Below are 6760 nucleotides of genomic sequence, written 5' to 3' on the forward strand. Positions count from 1 at the left end.
CCACCCCTGATTGTATGTCTTGGAATATGGATCATTGTTGGGATTCCTAGGACCACTCCCCATGTAATTGACCTGTTTAGAAGAAGGTTGAGCATAATCATAATTATCATTTTGCACAAAGTTACCTGCCATGTCATAGGAGGTCTCTTGGGGTGGATTTTGAGTGTTGATAGCTGAGACTTGCATGCCACTTGAGTAAGGAGTAAGTAGATTTATCTGCTGGGACATAAGCTTGTTCTGAGCAAGAAGAGCATTAACAGCTTCCACTTCCAGCACGCCTGAGAGGTCTCGCTAGTCAGTAGTCAGTAGCTTGTATCTCTCTCAGGCTTCATAAAGGGTTTCACCCTCCTTCTGTCTGAAGGTCTGAACCTCCAACCTAAGCTTAGTCAGCTTCTTTGGTGGGAAAAATTTAGTAAAAAACTCTGTAACAACCAAGTATTCATCTAAGCTCATCTTGGACATCTCGCCCAAGCCTTCATAGAAGATATCTAGTTGGGTCCATTTGGAGAACATGTCCGGAGGGTATTGCCTAGTCAGTAGCTTGTATCTCTCTCAGGCTTCATAAAGGGTTTCACCCTCCTTCTGTCTGAAGGTCTGAACCTCCAACCTAAGCTTAGTCAGCTTCTTTGGTGGGAAAAATTTAGTAAAAAACTCTGTAACAACCTTTTCCCAAGTATTCAAACTCTCCTTTGGTTGGGAATCTAGCCATAGCTTTGCTTTATCCCTCAGAGCAAACGGGAAGAGCATGAGTCTGTACACCTCTGGGTTCACTCCATTTGTCTTTATAATATCACATATCTGCAGAAAATCAGATATGAACTGATTTGGATCTTCATGAGAAAGTCCATGATACTGGCAATTTTGTTGCACCAAGGTGACCAATTGTGGCTTCAACTCAAAGTTGTTTGCAGCTATAGGAGGCGCCACAATACTTTTTCCATAAAGATCCGCAGTAGGGGTAGAATAAGAGCCAAGCACTCTCCTTTGTTGCTCATCCCTATTCGGATTTGCCACATTGGCAGTAGCATTATTATTAGGATCCATAGTGGATTCTGTAGCCTTGTAAAGTCTTGCTTGTTGTAAACGTCACCTGAAAGTTCTTTCAGGTTCAGGATCAAAGTCTAAGAGATGTTCTTTGTCTCTGTTCCTGCGCATAAACAAACAGAACACAAGAAAAAATGGGACTCTCTACGACAGAGTGCAGAGAAGTTCCTGTGAGGTAACCTGTGTAAAATAATTAAAAAAATACTAAATAAAAAAATTTCGAAAATAATAATTGAAATTAAAAAAATTAAAAAAATTAAAATAAAATTAAAATAAAATTAACTGGGTAACACTAAACTTAATTTCAGAAATTAAAAAAAATTTTAGTGCTATTTTATTTTATTTTTTTATTTTTTTTATTATTATTTTTTTTAAAGATAAAAATAAAATAAAACTAATAGAATATAAAAAATAAAAAAATAACAAAAAAGAAACAAAGTAAAACGAAGAAAAAAAAATAAAAATGAAAAGAGAAATAAAATAAAAAAAATCGACGAGATTTAAAAAAAATTAAACGGATGTAAAAGAAAAATAAATAAATAAATAAAACGGGGCAGGGGATGGGAAACCAAAACGAAACAGCAGGGGAGGGGGGTACGCGTGAAAGAATGAAAGGAAGAATAAAAGAAAAAGAATTACGGGAATAAAAATAAACAAATAAATAAACAAAAATTAATAATACTAAAATAAAATTAATTAAAAGAAAAATTATCTAATCTAAGAAATCAAACAACAAGTAGTTGTCAATTACAATTAATCTCCGGCAACGGCGCCAAAAATTTGGTGCGGTATTTGTAACCCACTAACTTACCGGCAAGTGCACCGGGTCGTACCAAGTAATACCTTACGTGAGTAAGGATCGATCCCACGAAGATTGATGGATTAAGCAACAATAGTATTTGATAGACTTAGTTAGACAAACAGAAAAGAGTAATTAAGAGTTTAAAAGCATTAAACAATAAAGAAGAGTTTGAAGACAGGCAGATGAATAAGTTTGGAGTAAAATATTGAGAAAGCAGTTAAGGTTTCAGAGTTATCTATTTTTCCGGATTCACTTTTCTTACTAACTATTTTAATCATGTAGGATTAATTTATGGCAAACTATATGTGACTAGACCCTAATTCCTTAGACCTTCCTAGTCTCCTCTAAAATTCATTAACTGCCAATTCCTTGGTCAATTAATTCCAATTAGAAGCTGCATGATCAAATTCCAGTTTATATGCCATAAAAACTCTAATTACCCAAAAATAAAAGGATTATATGTCACGTATCCCGTTAAATCCAGATAATTAAAATTTAGGAGAATATGTTTTCAAGCTGTTGTTCAAGTAAAGAGCTTTTCCAAGTTTTACAAGAATTCAAATAGAAAGAGGGTCATACTTCCGTTCCACCCAAATTCATAAAATAAAGAGCGAAAATAATTCTTAAATATAAATCCATACATAAATTAAAATAGAAAAAAACAATAAAATCAATCCATACAAATAGACAGAGCTCCTAACCTTAACAATGGAGGATTAGTTGCTCATGGTAGAATGTTATGGAATACAGAATGTAAATTTGGAATGGAATTGGAAGTCTCCCTCCGGGGCCTTCCTAAAGGAAGGAAAGTTTCTCCCTTTTATAACTAATCCTAATAAATTTAAAATCTAACTTTTAAAATTAAAATAATATCTTTTCCTAGAATTCAAATTTAAATTTAAATTCGAATTAATTTAAATAATCAAGTCTTCAATGGATGGATGTGGACCACTTATTTCGTCCATTCTGTAGCTTCTAATATATGTTTTCTGGGCTGAAAACTGGGTCAAAACAACCCAGAAATCGCTCCCAGCGTTTTTCTGCGTTTTCTGCACGTGGCGCATGTCACGCGTACGCGTCGATGGTCTTTTTCGTGAGTCACGCGGACGCGTCGCTTTGCAAATCTTCAAATCACGCGTACGCGTCTGTCACGCGTACGCGTCAGTCACGCGCACGCGTCGCCATGGAAAGCTCCAAAATCACGCGTACGCGTCAGTCACGCGTACGCGTCGCTCCTTGCTGCCATCTCCTTTGATTCTTGTGCTGCAGAAACTCCATCAAATTCCGCTTAATGCTACCTAAAATAAACAAAATTGCAAAAGACTCAAAGTAGCATCCATAGTGGCTAAAATAAAATTAATTCTTTATTAAACTCAACAAATTAGATGCAAATTTACTAGGAAAAGATAGGAAAGATGCTCACGCATCAAGAGATTGCCGAAGAGACGACGACCGGCCGACGGCGACAAGAAGAGTAACGATCCGAAGAGACGACGACCGACTTACGGCGATGAGGAGAAGAACGATGAGAAGAGTGCGACGGTGGGATAGTGATGGTGGCTGGGTTTAGGGTTTCTCCTGAAAAACCCGGCCGGTTCCGACGGTTCACTGGTTAACCGCCGGTTCGGCCGGTTCTTAGCCCAATTTTTTTGCTGAACAGTTTTACAGTGGAACCGAATCGACCAGATGACTGGTTCTCGGTTAATCCGGTTGAACCGGCCGGTCCGATTCGATTTTCAGAACAATGGGTTCTGACCTTCTCTTGTTGACCGAAAACCATAGAAAAGCAGAAAACAGATATCCTCAATGGTAAACCGAGATCTTGGCCATTGAGAAGCTACTTGGTCCCCAAGACTCACTTGTGACCATAGATACACAACAGAGAACAACACAAATCATCTTTCCCTTGTATCCTATTTCGGACTTGCAGAGTGTTGGAAAGAAGAGAGGAAAGCAGCATGCATGCAATAGAAAATAGTTTACCTTTAACCTTTGCCTAAACTTGATTTGGTTTGAATTTGCTAATTTGACCTCAACCTTTCTTGCCTAACCTTCTCTTTCTTTCTTCTTCTATGAACAACTTAAGGACTAAACTTTTTCTCTTTCTTTTTCTGAGTTTTGATTGAGACAAGATAGGTGTACGTTGCTTTTGGTGAAGGCACATGGGAAGAGTTTGAATGAGAGAACCAATTGGGCTTGGATCGGGTTTGTATCAAGTTCAGCCCGTTGGTTCCTTGCCTAATTTTCTTTTGGATTTTTATTGATTTGTAGCCCGCTAGCTTTGTTTTTGTTTTCATTCAGTTTGGGCTGCAGTTGAATATTGAATTTTTGGCCTGCATCACTTTAACCAAAATAATCAAAACTAATTAATAAATTAATGTTTGTCATTATTAATTAATTTAATTAATTTTTTAACTCAACAAATAATAATAATAATAATATGATATGATAATGATATGAAGTTAGCAAAGGTTACTCTAATCATGATAAAAATTATAATTCTAATCATAATATGATAAAATTATATAATTTTAACAAAACAAATATATGATGTATAACTAATGTAAATAATAAAAAATTATATTACCTTCATACTAACTACTTTACATAATTATTTTTGTTCTAATAAAACACACACACACATATATATATATAGTGTTTTTTTGTGGTATATAAGCCTAGATGTGAGAGTCAATTCATTTTTTTTAATTTATTATTCTTCTTTTACTATTTCATATAATAAGAATGTATTCTTCGTTTTTCATCGAAATTGATCCTTTTAAGGTACAATTTATAATTTTTTATAGTATTTTTTTATATACTCATTCTATTATATTATTCTTTTGATAATTTAATGATTGTTCTTACTCCAACTTATTCTTTTCGTCTAATGTTTCAGTGCGATTGTCTTTTGCCGTAATTGTTTACAATGCACCATATCTATGAAATATCTCATCGAGTTGTATTCAGTGATTCGGGTTCTAATTACATGGATGTAAGCGTCCAAAGAAGGGACAATAAACTCTATTTTACCGAATGATGGTTGGATCTGCTCACATATTAGGACCAACCTAATGGAATGTGGGTAAAGTTAGTTTTCTTGGGAGGAACTTAATTTTTTATTGAGAAATTGTTTCCATAGAGTTTTGTAGGCCAGGTTCAGGTTCCATCCCCTCCATGATTTTATTAAGTAATGCTAGGTCCAGTTTATAAATATTTTTTGTTCATATTTTAAAGAGTAACGAGTAACGAGCAAAGATGGTGTGTAAGTGCTGTTGCAAGATTACGGAAACTTGAAAGATAACTGCATAATGACTGTGGTATATAAAGAAAGTTTTTGAAAACTTATAATGAAAAGGTAATAACGAAATCTCTTAATTAAATTTATTAATTTATTAACATTTATTATTATCAATCAAAAAATTGACAAATTTTTTGTGCTAATGAATAATGCATTCTTATTGTACATTTATAATTTGAGAATATTAAAATTATCTTAAAAATTCATATTATTTTATTTTCCTGATAAACAATTTTATAATTACGTTAATCATATAATTTTGTATACTAACATTGATATAATATTGTTTTAGGTATATATTTTGCAGGTATCAAAGGATAGTATTGAGTTGTTATTCAATGAGTTTAAATTAGAGTAAAGTATCATTTTTGTCCCCAATGTTTGGGATAAGTTCTATTTGTGTCCCTAACGTTTAAATCGTCCTATTTGTATCCTTAACGTTTATAAAAGTGATTCAATGTTATCCTACTATCAATTATACTAACAAATCAGATTATATTTTTCAATTATTCTCACTTGAATGTATTCATTTTCAATTAGGTCTCACTTGGATGTGTTCGATTTTAATATTATACCTACTATTTGTGTTTAGATTCAATTATGTCCCTAGAAAAGTGAATTGTATAAATGTTGTAGGAATTAGTTTCAACATTTGATGAGCTATTTTTCGGAGTAGATCATCGATTCTATCCCAGATATTTGTATTCTAACTTCAAGAAGAGATTTTTAAAACTCAAACTAAAGCGCTCGTGATGTGTAATTAACGGCAGGATAATATTGAATCACTTTTACAAACGTGAGGGATACAAATAGAACGATTTAAACGTTAGGGACACAAATAGAATTTACTTCAAACATTGTGGACAAAAACGATACTTTACTCGTTTAAATTATTTATTGGTTATTGGAGAATTTTCTGCATTAGAATTTTCTAATAATTTGTTGTTAATTTTGAGATGATTTTGATATGTTCTTAGGTCACAGTAAACATATAAAAATTTGTTGGTGAATTTAAGTATTGCTAGATTATTTATGATCACATGCAGTATATATGTTGATTTATTAAAGAAAGTAGATTACTAAAATCGATTAATAACTATTTTAGAGTTAATTCAATTAACACTAGATTAAAAAAATAAATAATGCATAACATGTTACTTTTTTGTTAATCAAATTATTATAATTCAAATTAATTTTAATAAAATAACTTAAAATTATAATTTTAATCTTATCATGTTCATTATACGGGTAATTATACTTGTTATTATTACTAATTTAGGAATGGGCTAACATATACTAAGCATGATTCATGTGTTTGTCATCACCTTTTCAGCAAAAATCTTCTAACTAAACATTTGTTCTTTTTCTTTTTCATCATCTTCAATTAGGATGCATCCTGAATTCCTGATAGTAGTATATAGAACATTGCGTAGCACCATGCAATTCCTGCACAAAACACAAACCCAATCAAAATCATAATTATTCTATGTTAAATATAAAGTACTCTGAAATTAGCAAGAGAGAACAATGCAGTCATCAAATTTTGACACATTATAATAACTATCAGAGTGTAGATATTGATATTCCTATTTCTATATTGATTGATTTTGACA

The sequence above is a fragment of the Arachis ipaensis genome, chromosome B01 (assembly GCF_000816755.2).
Source record: "Arachis ipaensis cultivar K30076 chromosome B01, Araip1.1, whole genome shotgun sequence".
Classification (NCBI taxonomy): domain Eukaryota; kingdom Viridiplantae; phylum Streptophyta; class Magnoliopsida; order Fabales; family Fabaceae; genus Arachis; species Arachis ipaensis.